The sequence below is a fragment of the Oxyura jamaicensis genome, chromosome 4 (genome assembly GCF_011077185.1).
Source record: "Oxyura jamaicensis isolate SHBP4307 breed ruddy duck chromosome 4, BPBGC_Ojam_1.0, whole genome shotgun sequence".
Classification (NCBI taxonomy): Eukaryota; Metazoa; Chordata; class Aves; order Anseriformes; family Anatidae; genus Oxyura; species Oxyura jamaicensis.
Window position 1 is genome coordinate 12709169 of NC_048896.1, and position 15380 is coordinate 12724548.

The 15380-nt window shown below is 38.5% G+C and overlaps 1 protein-coding gene across 6 annotated transcripts in view; it reads left to right on the top strand.

The window, feature by feature from the left end:
- Window positions 1-15380, top strand: part of AFF2 (AF4/FMR2 family member 2) — a 366303-nt gene that overhangs the window by 287172 nt on the left and 63751 nt on the right. The window lies entirely within an intron of this gene.

The following is a 15380-nucleotide window of genomic DNA, read 5'->3' on the forward strand; positions in this document are numbered from 1 at the left end:
AAGCCATTTTCAGTTAAAGCTACCAACATCAGTGATTCTCTTTAAATAATGAATACTCCAGTCTTAATGGGCTCTTCTGTACCAATAAAACACGTATTTTTAGCTTCAGTAGGTGATCATTGGAGTTTAACTAAGTCTCAGTAACTGCATATTCCTGTTATGGACAGAGGAAATGTTCTTGTTTTCATAGTAGTTTGCTGATTGTGCTGCCTTTTGGACTAGAGTGGTTTTGTATTTGTAAGAACATGCACCGACAAGACTCACAAATCATTGTATTTTAGTACATATAACAAAAGAATACAGTTCTACTTCTCACTTGGTTTCCGTCATGTATAGTCATTTACATCTTATAAAGTGAACGCAAAATGTGTACGAACACTCCTTGGAGTGATTAGGCAAGATGCAAGATAGTCATAAATCACTCTCTCTTTATGTTTCATTTAATCTGATAAAAATTAGAAATAGGATCCAGCAGGGACCTGATAGCACATGAAACTTCTAATAAGACAAGAGACCTTTCTTGCCTGTAGGGCTAGTTCAAATTCAGTGCAATCTGAATTAAAGTCATTGTTACCTGGTGGCTGTTTAATAGAGAGTAAGAAATGAGCTGTGATTTCACTTCACCTTCCAGAGGATCCAGAAGCTGCAAGGTGATGAGAGTCCTGGGGAACAACTCCAAAATAATCATTTTCATTCATTCCCTTTTTTAATATTTTGGGTCAAATTCTCAGGAATGGCTCAAATAAATTGAGTTTTCCCATGTGTGACAGATACTGAGCTTTGCAGTCATTAAGCAGCACATTTGTGACACTGATGCCCAATTACTTCACCAGTAAGGTTTGAGAGTGGGGGAGAGGGTGATTTAGGTTAAATTATTCTTTTATGGGGCTTGAATGAGTGTAACAGTTTGGAATGGAAGAAGGCCAGATGGACAGTCTCGCTCTTTCCACCTACAAGTGCATATTTCACCCTGTCATTTTCCCCCAACTGGTTGTTTAACTTCTCTCTGACTACGTTCATGGTTGCAGCTTCAATTAGTACCCTAGGGAATCCATTATACATATTAATTACACTCTGTATAATGAACAGCTGATAAATCTGCCTAATATTTTTCAGTGAAATGTAACTATTTAAGGTACCTGTATGCAATTACGATTTTATGCTAGAACATTAACTCTCGGAGCAAAAGTAAAAATACTATTTCCAAGATAGCAGTCGTAGATATGGATTACATTTATATAAGCATCACAGCCACACTTAGTATACCTCAAGCTTGTCTAGCTTTTAGTGCTGTTGCTTTTGTAGCTGTCAAATGTCAAAGAGAATTTTGCTTGAATTTTAATGTTCTTCAGCTATGCAAAATAAAGTTAGTAGCTTCCATTGTCATAAGGGCTGAAAGCTGTACAGATTCCTTCTACCATATGTGACTTATCACATACATTTTTAAAAACACATTTCTGTTATTAAGACATATGTGATAGTACACTTCTGCAAATGTGAATTGCTTTTGGCTAAAAGCCATGCACTAATAAGTTGAGTTGAAACTAACTGCATTTGACATCTGTTACAATATATATATATATAAAATGTATATAAAATATTCTCCATTGTCATTAGCATAAAAAAAATCTATGTTTATATGTTGTGCTGACATAGCTCTTGTGTCCCCAAATTGAAATTGGACATCACTGCCTTGTAGAGACTGTGGTTTACATAGAATCCTTGGACCAGCCCTAATAGTACCATTGTTCAACACGTTACTTAAGGAGCTTGACAAAGATTTCTGTAGAAATGGCCTGTTTACTTTTGATTGCTCAGTTTATTAATGAATTCCAGTTCTGGTTTCATGTTCAGGAGGAAGTTTGCTGTTCCTTTTTGTTCTGTTGAATCCCTCTAACTCTTAACACTTCCAGAGGGGAAAATAAATAAATAAACTAATAAAATAAACAAACAAGGAAATTTCTTTGCTATGGTTCAGTAAGGCAGCCAAGCAGCTGTTTTATAGGTGCTTAGACTAACTGGTATGAAGTTCCTGAGGGCCAAGGTAATGCAGGTATCATTGACTCCTTCAAAAGATATGGTCTCAATTCCATGTTGCTTGTAGCACTGCAAGAAGGCACTGCACTTGCAGAGGGACTCATATGTATGTATTGGTAGCATCATCTGACATACTATCACTGTAAAGAAACACACAGAAAATAGTTAAGAAGTCTCCATTCCTGCTGAACTGATTTTTTTTTTTTTTGGTAGAAATACTGCTGTTACTTTTCCAAAAATGTAAGACCCTCTCCTCTCTGTTTGTGGCACCAAAGTGGTCCCATAACTGCAGATTCCATTACCTTTAACTTACTTATCCTCTCCTGCTCCCAACATACAAGGAGCACTTGTTGCCCACCTCTGGTTTTATCCCTGTTTACATTGACAATCAGTAGCAGAAAAAAAAAAAAAAAAAAATCTTGGATGCAAAATCCTAGATACTTGCTCACTTGCTGGTCCTTATCATGCTGTTCCCACCCCTGAGTCTGAAAGAGGTAACAATACTTAACCAAGTTTACCCTCTGGAGGCTTTCTGATTTCTAAAGAGCTGTTACACGAAGAATGGTTTTGACTTAGGACACATCTACTGTTTTATGAAAATGGCCGAGGGACTTCTTGGGAAAATTTTGGAAAGTGAAAGACTGATTTAGCTAAATCCTGATTTCATCCAGCACTGCAGAATGGAACAGTTTTGTAAGAGATAAATTAGATATTTACCATGGAAAATTAATGTTTTAAGAGCGGCCCGTGTACTCCATGAATTGCTGTAGAACTGTGAGAATATTCTAATTGACTTCGTGTTTCATGGAAGAAAACATTGGCTTCCTTGAGTGTCCTTTATACCCTCTTCTTTTACAGTGTCTTAAAATCTTCAATAGAAAGCACTGACATTTCCCCCAAACACCTGCATATGTTTAAATTTGCTGTAGGCTTAATGACTTCCAGATACATGTTTTGGGATTACAGCTTGTGTTAAAATCCCACTGCTTTTTATATTTTCAAAATATATTTGTTTTCCATCACTGACAAGGCCAGCCACAAGTTTGTTAACCAGAAAGACTTCTGGTGTTTATTGTCTTTTCCTGCCATAAAACTCATCTTCTCCTCAGAAGGGCATCCGACTTGCCTTGGTATGGTTTTCTGTCCCAGCCATCATTGGAATTGCAAACTATTAACATTTGATATCTTGACATTTCAATTGACCTCTCATTTGCAAAGCGCAGTGGTATTTTTCATGGCCTTTTCATCCTTGATTATACATGGAATAGGAGTGACTGTTTCTACTGACTGCACTTTAAAAATATCTTTGTTTTACCAGCTGGAGTGGCACCTTGTTTTTCGCTCCCCGGGTAGACCTTATTCTGCATGGAAGGTCTGAGGTCTGAGGTCTAAGCGAGCCATGCAGAGCCAGAGGATTTTCTTACTGACTCAGTAAGCAGGAGGGCAAGCAGGTCAGACTCTGAGGGTCAGTTAACGTTTGCTGCAATAGTGGTAACCATAAACAGATCTTTTGCTCCCGTTGGCAAAAGTGGAGGCCAATGGGCTAGGTCTGAAGGTTTGTTTGTTTTTTACCAGTCAGGTCAGGCGCTTGTAACCAACAGAGGTATAAAAGTGGTGGTGTGCCACTGGTAGTGCTGCTTAGAAATTTCTGCTGCAAGGTATCTCCTGTCCTGTATTTTAAAAAAAAAAAAAAAAAAGAGAGAGAGAGAGAAAAGATGAAGAAGAAAAGCATGTCATGTCTAGGTTCAAAAAAACCTCCAGATTACAGATAATACTATGGGAGGATGTCTATGTATGCACATGTCTGTTTATACATATATGCATATCTACATAGGCATCTCCACGTATACATACACATGTATTTGTATATGTATAGATTAATTAAAGGACATTTGCTAAAGAACTTAAGAACAAACCACTTTTGAAGAAACAAAAAGGCCAAGCCTGCTATAAATCTCATTTTCAGTAAAAGTCCCAGGCAATTTACGCACCACTACCTGTTAGTCTCTGCTTCTAAACCTTCCTTCCCATTGTTTCTCCTCAGCCCGTTTCTGTCTACCTACTAAATCAGCCAGCACCAATTCAATTAGTTCTAAAAATCCATTACAACACAGGACCTGAACTGCCTGCCCACATTCATTTCTCAAAGAAATCCATTCATATTTATGTTTTAATACTTTAAGTCTAGCATGCGAAAGCACTCAAATCCTTAGTAGAAATCCAGGAAAAAGCCTGCTTATGGGCAATTATAGACAATGTTCTTTAGTCCCTGATCCTCCTAGTCTGTCCACTTAGGCATCCGCACAGTTGCAGAGTTCGGTCAATGGGATCGGTTTATTGCACCACCAAAAATTCAGCGAACCCCAGCTGCTGATGAATCTGCATGTTGGACCACGAGGTTGCATCTGCACGGATGTGCAACACCCACAGCGGGGTTGGCACCTGGAGCAGCACTATGGAAACCAGTCCTCGTAGGCTACTGTTGGTTTCCAGTGAGTTTTATCCGGGGGGGGGGGTATGTTTCCTCAGCAGAATGTGAACTCTAGAAATGTTGCAAAGGATTATTTTACTCTTACAAGTTAAAGGTTAGTGTTGGAAATGGATTATAAAACTGCCGCTTTTAAACTGTTTGCAAAGAAACGCACATATTAAATCCTTTTTGATGATATCGCACTAATCCCTAAATGCTGATTTTTATGTAAATTTTGACTCTTGCAAAGCTCTGACAATTCAGCTATCCCCATGTGGTTTTATCAGAGCTCAATTGCTCCTTTAGATCTTTTCTCCTTTTTGCAGAACCCTTTGCTTTATTCCAAAGTCATCACGGCAGCTGGAAGATGTAGTACTTTAGACATAAAATAATCACTCTATTTAATATTTTACCTTTATTTTCTGAATTTGTTCCTCTGACACATCTTGTTAGATATATTTTTATCAGTCCAAAGGATAACCACAGTAGGGCTATTTTTATTTCTAGGGAAATGATGCATGATAACTACTGGCAGGGCCCAAAACAGTAAATCAGTCCTGTTCCAACCACAGAATGTATTAAAAGTCTGTAGCCTGTGGTAATAAGTTATAATTTAGTTGACTAGCAGTTTGTTTGAACTTAAAACTGTACAAATGAGTCACATTGGCTAAGACCTGAAATATAAAACAGCTTGTGCTTTATTAAGGTATTCGGCTACCACCACAACAGGTACCTGGAGAGAACACACATTTTTCAAATGGGCACAATACATTTTTATAGTGAAATGCTTTTGACTTGATTGTATAATTTATAGTGGATGGTTAAATTACCACACATCCTGTGTAGTGCACAATGTTTGCTTACAAGACAATGAGATGAACAGACTCTGAGAGCTCATTCATCTAATCTCTTACAAATCCAAGCACGCACCATCAATACCAAGCACTGCTGGCTAGATCCAGCCACAAGGCACCTCTCAGCTCCCAAGCCAGGCACGTTGCTCAGGAGCCATCACAGCACTTGAGACAAATAGGTAAAACTTTTCTTTTGTATATTTTTATTCAGAGATGTGCAAATTGCTGTTGACCAAAGCTAGTCATGCATTTTTGTAAAATTTGCTGGGACTCTTGCAGCTGATCAAAAATAAGTATTTTCATTTTAGATGGGTCATTTCTGATATTTTTCAAAACGATACTTTTACAACTTCATTGTGATACAGCTTGTCAAGATTACATGTAGGTCAACTTTTAGAAGATGACAAAGAAGAAAACAAAAAAAAAAAAAAAAAAAAAAAAAAAAAAAAAAAAAAAAAAGCTTAACCCAAAAAAAGTTTTTTTTTTTTTAGGAGCCATAACCTGATTTCTTCTTTTGACAGAAAAAAAAATCAGTTAAGGTCAATCTTTTTTTTTCCAGTTTTATCATTTCTCTGTTGTTGATCAGAAGAGGACCTGTTCTCCTCTCCTGTTTCATGCTATCATTTTAGGCATGAAATTTGTCTTCCTCATTATTATTTTTAATTTTAAGTCACTTAGCATTTATTCAAACAATTATTCTAAGTGTTGGCTTTGGGCATTGTAGTAACAGCTGGTAGAAACTACCTGTGATCTTTGCAAAATTAATGCTTTAAAAATGTGTTTCTAAGCAATTAAGATATTGCAACTAAGCAACAAATGCCAGCAAAATTGAAGAAAATGCCTGATCCTGGTATAAATGGGAGTACTTGTTCTGCTGGTTTCAGTGTAGCTGCCTGAATCCACATACACATACACTCCTGAATCTCACTGCTGTGCTATTTTCGTCCTGATGGAAGATAAATAACCAGAGCAACACTGTAAATAGTGCTAGTGTATTTATATGAGTATTAAATTTATTTAGGGTCTAGTACAGTCTAGGCCGTCTCCAAATGAAGATCCCTGCTTCGGGAAGCCTTCTAAGAGGCAGTGGATAAAGCTACCAGGCAGTGGGATTTGACTGAGGCTGTCAACAGCATTTTTGAAATCTGAAGGCCTTTGTCCGCTCTCTAGTTTCACTGTCATTTTTGCTGACTTTACCTTGGTGTGTGAGGGGAGAATGAAGTTTCCTTGGTCTTTCTGGCTTGTGGTCTGTTGATAATACGTCTTGTAGGTTTCCTGTACCTTGTGGGGTCATTAAAGTAGGATAGAATAAAGGATCCTTTGCTATCGCAAGGATCCTCCTTTATGTCCTTGTTTCCATATATCCAAGAAAAAGAGCCTGCCATACAGCAAACAGTCCTTTACTTTGTCAGTAATATAAGTGAATAAAAAGAAAACAGTTGTCTTTCAAAGATTTTTTAAAATACAAATACAAAAAATATATATATATATTAATGATCTGCTAAGCGAAAGAAGCAGAAAAAAAATCCAGTCATTTAGGATCAATGAATACAAAAGAAAGGCAAAAGCTAGATAATGTTTCAGGAAATAACACTGCTACAAGGTTAATTTTGCCTAGTACAACATTTCCTAGTATTGAATTGCCTGATATACTCCCTCAGGGATTGCTCCTGTGTTTGCAATAATCGAGGCTGATTTTATTGGAAAATCACCTCTGGATGAGAGACATACTCTGGAGGGAACTTTGCATGGGTACAAATAGGTTTTTGGTGCCAGTGCCATGTTGCCCAGGCCAGCACAGTTATAGTTCCCAATCTGTCTGTGCATTCAAGCAGCAAATTCATTAGCAACCCTTCTGGCAGGATAGAAAAATAGACATATTAGGGAAATTTACTTTGAATTGTTTTCAGGATTTGTTGGATAACAGTTCAGTAATCAAATTGCGCCTCCTAACAAGAGTATTAAATATTTTTATTAATAGTGGCAGGGAGGCTGCAGATACTCCTTTAAGTGCAGAACGTTTTATCATAACACTATGTGACTTGCAGAGATCATGGATGAAAGAAGAGATTAGCATAGTTGGGGTGGGGGTGCTTGTAATGTCTGAGATGATTTTTATTTTGTGTTGTATGGCGAGTTGCGTGGAGTCATGTAGCTCTCACAATACAGATATAACGTGTGTCTGAGTATCGGCTCATCCATCAGCCCCTGCCAGCTCGCTGCCTCTTTTTAATTGCAGGAGCGGGCCGTGTCTCGACAGCACTGTCCCCTCTCTAACTATGGGATGTAGGTTTAGATACATGCAGTGGCTTGCAGGCCTTGTCAAGTGGAAACGGAGCATATTGCAAACAGCGCGTTTTGCCTGCAGCCAGGAGGAGGGAGACGTGGAGCGCCCACACACCGGGGCACTCCGCTGACCTTGCAGCGACTTTCACTGTGGAGAGGCTGGAGGAGAGCTGGGAAAAGGCTGATTCAGAGAGACAGGTGAGCGAGGAAGAAAAATCAAGGAGATTGGCACAAGGACGGTGAAAAGAAATCTTTCTAATGAAAGCAGAACAAAATTTACACTCAAGGCCGATGCTGAGCCTTTATAATCAAGCTTGTCTGGCCACAAAGCAACAGTGGTGAGAGGAAAAATACTGAATGCAGCTTGCAAGCTCGGGTCTGTACAGAAGGTAGTGATCTGCTGGGGGAAAAAAGAGCATGCAGTGAATTTACTGAAGAATACGTTATATTGAGCTCCAGGAGCTGACAGGGTTAAAAATTAGGATTGTAAAAAAATAATCTCTGTACTCTGTTTCCTAATTCCTGTTGTCTTGATGATTGTTTCACTGTGAAGAGGAGAGCCATCCTCGGTATCAATCACAGTAAGCTATTTAGACACAGAAAGAAGTGGCATATGGCTTAGTACTTTTGGGTCTAGCAATCAAGTAGCAACCTTCTGCAATACAACTGTAGCTTGGTTCCCAATGGGCTTCACTTTGATGATTAGATATATTGAGTTCCTCGTGTCATTCAAAGACAGCAGAATTTCATACAAGTTGGTGTTTGGTTCCTCTCACTTCATTTCAATTTTCAATAACCAGTGTCATCACATGTAACAGTTTCTTCGTAATGGAACTTCGTGTCGAATCAGATTTGTCTGTCAAGTGAAAGAGCACAGTGAAAAGTCTTCTGAAATACGGATCTGTGGAAAAATCCTTACAACAGTGAAAACAGGGAGACATTATCTATTTATTTCTCCCAAAGACACCTAGGTGCCTGATCACACGATCATTCAGGAATAATCAGAAAAAGAAAAAAAAAAAAAAAAGAAGAAGAAAAAAAAAAAAAAACATTAGTATTGTATTTTGGGATGGCATTAATAGTCTTACAAGATTTACCCCAGCTGCTTGCTGCAGTCATTGTTGTGCTAAGTAAACAGAAAATATTTGTTCAATCGTATTTGAAACCAAAACTGCGATATATAAAGCCAAGTTCTGTGTAAGTGGAGTTACATCAGAAGACAATTTGGACTTCAGATGCTAACTGATCTCTGTATTTCAACACAGCAGCTGTTAAACGCTAACACACTTTGCTGACACAAAGTCGCTCCTTTCCTGGTGCTTACCTTCTCTCTGTCAGCTCAGCCCTGATCCCATCGGTACAGGCAGATGGAGAGGGCAGAGCACCTTGCCCACTCGAGGACACAGGCACGGGCCATGCTGGAGTATAGAGAGGGCATGAGGAGGCTCAGGGAGTAAATGCTGCCCGTCCAGAGCATGCACCACAATAAGCATAGACCTGCACTCAGGCACCATAGTCAAGAGCCTGTCAGTTCTATTAGGATATCCCTGAAAATCTGCTATCTTGGAGGACTTTCCACCCACAGCACTGCTTGAAGCTCTGTCCTTCCCAAAGGGCTGCAGTCCCACTTCTTTCTTTAGTGCCCCTTATCTGTGAAATTTCCAAAATGAAGGAAATCTTTGAAGGTCCACCTGTGTCACACAGCCCCTACACAGATCCACCTGCCAGCTTACCGTATATCATCTCCCACTCGTATTGATCGCAGCAGATACCATGACAGCTCAAGCACTGTTTTTAAAAAGCGAGCTCTGTGTCACACATGCACGACGAAGCACTCGCTGCAATTCACAATTAGCCCTGACACGCTGCAAGAAGAGTGACTGCATATGAATGTGTCACAGCTTTATAAATCCAGCATTTACAAGCTCCAAAGGCGATATGGGGCTCTGTATCACATATCCAAGACTGCCCATCCCATAGTTTTATTTCTTGGCAGTTTCCTACAATTTTGTGAAATATTTTTTTAATGTGACAAAGTCACTTCAATTACACAGTCATTATAAGTTTTGCCAAGGTCGACTATGGATCGTTTTGTGTTCATTAGAGCACAAAATTAGAATTTTCATTGCAGCAACTGTAAACAGTATTGGCTCAAAGGAGTCAAGCTTTTTCCCCCCATAAAATCTCGGATGAGCTATAATTGAGGGATTCCATGTTTTTGATTTTTTTTTTTGACAGATTTATGTTTTTAACTGCCTTCCGGGTAATTTGTTGTTTTCGTAGTTGTTTTGTTTTATTTTTTTCTTCTTCTTCCTAGCACTTGATATATTTGTTTTGGTCTAGAGACTGTATAACAGGTTCACTTCAAAACTGCCACACTGTTCTTGAACAAGCAGGTGTAGTCAGTGTCTTTGTAGGGCTGCATATATTATTTCTTCAACTTCTTCTGTTATCGCTTGGTGCTTGTCACTTTAGAACCAGCCGGGGTTGTAAAACCCATAAATGGTCTTCAGGAAATAACCCTGTTTCAGAAAGTACTTCATCATCTGCTTAAGTCCCACTGAGCCCCATTAAGCTTTCACTTAAGTAATTTTGGTGTTTATTGCTTAAGTAATAATCAGAGTTTCTATTTAATATTCTCTTGAATTTATGGAAATATATGATTGAGTTTGCTCTTCATGCTGATGGAAATGTAAAGAAATTACATCAAAACAAATCATTTCATATATGCAAAAATTAAGCAAATAGGAAATAAATCCAGCACAGAGTGTTTCAGGCAATGGAGAAAAATCACAACAATTTCCAATAGAGTCCAGGCTTTCAAAAGCTGTCTGGAACAGATAAAGAATTGCACTAGCTCTTTTCTGTGTTTAGAAAAATAAGTAAGATCCAGAAAAGCATCTTGGAGAGAAGGAGGTTACATTTTTTGCTTTTTTTTTTTTTTAATAGTAGTTTCTTTTAGGTTAATTTATCCCTTTTTTATTGCTGAGTTAGCTCACTAAAAACAATAATGTAGTACATAGTGGGAGAGTGCTTAGTAGGAAATAAAAGCAAAATGTCTCATCTGCTAGTTGTTTGGGCTCAAGGTGAACCCACACTGCCCTACCTTCCTTCTCTGTCTCTTAGGATTAGGGAATCTGTGCTGCTCTTCACTTGTGCTTCACTTGGAGGACTTCCCAGGCTTTGTTTTTAACCTAATGTGTATTTACAAGCAAGGAGAGAAGACAGAGACTATTAAGAAAGTAGCAAAGAAATTCAACAGACATCTCTGTCAGAGCTTGAACAGCAGCAATCCTCTGTGTTACTTTTACAAATCCACAGTGTGGGTTTCTCTTGGCATGTGGCATGCTCATGTCTTGCCAACGGGATGCCCAGTCCTTAGCAATTTTTCTTTAGATATAATGTGCCATGATAATGTCATTCAGGATAAGATATGTCAGCAAATGCCCCAACAGGCCTTATCAGGTTATACCTCTTAGCAAAGCCCAGAGCTAGAGTGAATGGGGACAGCAGACATATATAGCAAAGGCATATCTCTTCCTCTTAAAAGAAATGTGTTTAACAAGATTATGAACTATTTGCATTCCAAATTTGCAATTAGCACCCCATGAACACACAATGAAATCACCCGAGTGGCAGATAATGCGTTAGATGTATATAGTTATACTTTCATAGATTAAACAGACTATTAAGTATGTGGTAGCACAGCTACAATAATAAATTTTATAGAAATCGGTGTAATCTGAATAGTACGAGAGCTCATTGAAATATGGTTCCCTTATTAAAACTGTGAAGTATGTATGTTTGTGAATGCGTATGTGTGCATGCAGGCGTGCAAATTACTAAGGGGAAAGATTAGCAAATTGTGGATTGGGGAAGTCCTACTGCACACAGGATAATTTCTTCCTTCAGAACACATAGAAAGGTTTGGTTCTGCAACTTTATTCTCAGCTCTGTAATTTTACACTAGCTGGCATAAATTAGCAAGCTAAAAGTCTAAATATATGTGTATGAAGTGCCTCGCAAAAGAAATAAGATGAATGCACATGGTGAAACAGGAGTCCTATGTGTAAAATATCTGTATACTTTTCTGCACATACATAGGTTAAATTTAAATCAGGGAAAGGAAGGAGAAATCCTTCAACTTCTGCAGTTTATCTGTGTTGTTTGTAGTCTGGAGTTCTCTGAATACATTTCTTTTTAACTTCAAGGACTTTCAGTCTGTAAGGAAACTGGCATTGCCAAGTGTTCCTGCTCTACCAAATGTGATCGTTTCTGAATCCAGACAGTGGCTTACTTGCATTAATGTGCTCAGTGGTCTGGTGGAAATCAGTAAAATGATGAGGCGCAGTGAAGGGGGAAGGCGGGCCTTCCACATTTATTTATTCTGGATAAATGGTGCCCATTAATCTATCCTGAAAATATGGAATTAGCAGGGAAGAAACCACAGTTGCAAATTTGGCAGTTGCTAGCATGCACAGATGGTCTTTCAGTGTTTTAAGATTTTCCAGTCTTTTGATATTGATACCAGAATTGAAAAGTAGCTCATGTATTGCTAATGTTTATCTAGAATATCCTTAGAAAAATAACATTACATATTTTGGATTGTTCAATCTGCTCTTAGCATATTTGTATAAAGTTCTTCAATCTTAAAGGTAAACTTTTTATGCTCTGTCTGTCTTTGGTTATTTTAAGAAACATAATTAGAGAATGATTTCCTAAAATAAGGATCTCATTTAACCACTCTAACCAGACAAAGGCATTAGGAATGAAGAGGCTCTTACATGTGAATTGTTGAACAAAGACTGGAAGTTGGTCATCAGATTGGCTTTCCTACTGTTAACAAATCGCATGGGTCTTGGTGAAGTGGTCTTCTGAAAAACAGGCTGTTGAGTCCCCTCCTTGATGCAGTGTAGAGGGTTGTTTGCTGTGTATTTTGCTAGCACAGATTGAATTTCACTCACTGTTACTCCCCGTAGCCGTACTAAAGCTGGGAATCTGGTCCTGGCAATCTCTCCATGTGTAGGAGCTCAGGGCATGAAGGCAAGGGGGAAGAATAATGTCATCTGCTTGTTTGCTTTGGGAATGTTTGGTTAAGTCTTTAAAGATTTTGCTGAAATACTTCACAGGGGAAATCACAGAATAATTCTTGCTAACTTTACTTTGAGTTTACTTTCAGTAGATCCAGAGGATACAGTCCCTTAATGACAGTGCTATAAAATGCGCCCTCTGAAGCCCTGTAGTTGTGTACACAGCCCGCATGTGCACAAAAGAAAAAAAATAATAATTAAAAAATAAAAAAAAATAAAAGAAATATTTGTCTCGGTGCACAGAAAATTTTAATCTGGTGAAAAAGGATCTGAGAGGCAAAAGTAAGGTGAAAGCTCTGGATGTGTGACACAAACACTGCACCGCTATCTCCAGTGTATCCAGGTGTGTAGGGCTCCTTTACATCGATCTGTCTGAAGATACATACACAGATGGTCAGGCAGGCAGACAGACAAAGATAGGAGCATCTAGATACAGGTATGCCAAAGCTGTATGATGTTAGGACATACAGGTATACTTCTAAGGGTGGTTTGTTTGTTGTGATATTTTTCTGGTCATTCGGAGTCTTGCATTTTTGCTGGGGAATTTTCCTGACACACTGTAGTACTTTGCAGTTGTCCACACTGAATTTTATCCTGTTTCTTCCAATCATCTCTCCAGTTCATCAGGATGATTTTGTATTCTGACCCATCCTCCAAACTACTTGCAGACCTTCTCACATGGGTGTTATTCGCTAATTTAACAAGCATACTCCCAATTCTCTCATCCAGAATGTTAACTGTATTCTGAAATCTACAGGTCTATCATATAACTACTGTGACAGTAGTTAGACTTTTGTCTTGATGGATATTTCTTGCCAGATCTACAATAAAAATGAGATATAGTAATGATGATGATTTGGGCAATTTATGTGATCTATGACGGATAGCTTACCAGAATGGATCAAGCTTTTAAAATCTTGAAATGGCTGCACAAGTTGCAGGACTTGTTAAGGAAGTCTAAAGATTCTGGAGGGTATGAACTGTTCAGCTTTTTTGCATGTATTTGAAGCTTTAATTTAGCAAGACACAAAATTGCACACACACACACACAAACAAACAAACAAACAAACAAACAAACAAACTCATATTTCAAAGTCCCTCACCAGCAATTAAAGGCTCTGCAGCCCTGATTGTCTGTTTGCTAACTGACTGCATATGAATTTCTTGAAATACTGCCCGCTGTCAATGTTCTTACAGCACTGGCAGTTCTTTAGTTTTATGTGCTCCTATTTTGTCATGAAAATGGCATTGAGGAAAACCCCAAATTTCATTCTAGTCTACCTGACATTTAAAATAGTAGTGCAAATCCTACAGCACAGAGGGGCAGAGATGCAAAAACAAAACCAAGGAAGAAGATGGAAGTGGCTGAAAGCAGAAAGAAAAAAGTCAGACATGAAGCTAGACTTAGAAATGAGCATGCAAGTCTTTGTTTTTATTTTTAAGTGAAATCTGACCCTGCTCAGCAGTAACTAGTGTTATCTGCACTTATTCCAACTATTGCTAGAGGAATTTCTTCATTTGTTTAATATCAACAAGCAATTCAACTAGACTTCACTCAGCAGTCACACACGATCATATCATCACTCATGCACACATTTCAAGAATAAAACCATGCATCTAATATATGCAGGAGATTGCTCAGGACGCATACTCTAGCACATTTATTTCAGTTTATTTATTTAAAAGAGCTATTTTAAATTCATTTTTTTAACATACAATTGTGTTACAGTCAAAAGATCTTTTAATCGCTGCTGTAAAAGACTTGGTAGCAGGGCAAAGGATTCCGTGCTCCTTTTGTCCTGTGTCAGCCACTGCAGTGAATTTCCTAGTTCCTTCCTCTAATTTGCCCAGATACAGGCATATAGACACCTAAATACAGCCATATTCCAGAAACTCCCAAATCCTCACTCTCCTGATTTTGCACCTTCCTACAAGAGCTCTCTAGTGTTTGGGGAGCCCTAGCAAAATTGTGTTCATTTGGGCACGTGTACAACAACACTGTTCAAACACAGAGCGTTTATTTTCTCCCTCTTCTCTCTTGCACAAAATGTCCTGAAGGTCGGCTCCCAGGCTGTCAGGGCATTCCTCTGCTCTTTGCGTGTTCTTCACTGCAGGAGTGCGTGCCTGGTTGTTTTATTCTGCTTTGACTGACTTACCCAGGTCTATCTCTTAATTTCATAGTGTTTGCCAGAGTAAAGGCAGAGTCATGGGGTTGCGATTTGGCCCAATAAATATTAAGTGTCATTCTCTTCATAAAAGCATTTCTGACTCATTTTTATACTATAACTCCATCAAAGATGATTTTTTCTTGGCCCACATCCATTATAAAATGATCAGTCTTTTAAAGAAAAATGCTTATCTCCAACAGCAAAGCCCAAAGACATTAGTTTTGTTGTCACTTTTCTAGTGCAGCCAAGAGAAAATCTATCTTCTGACAGCCTTGTAAGTAAGTGAGGACTCAGGGAACAATTTCACGTGCATTTTTCTGTTTAGGTTCCCAAGTGCCTTTGTCTATTTGCTCTGACCTTATGTTGGAAGGAGTTACAAGTCATCTTCTCATCTTCTCCGTATTTTTCTGTGACTGTAATTCAGTGTAGTGGAAGCATTCCAAGGCAATTAGAAATGCAGCCCATATAGCACCCT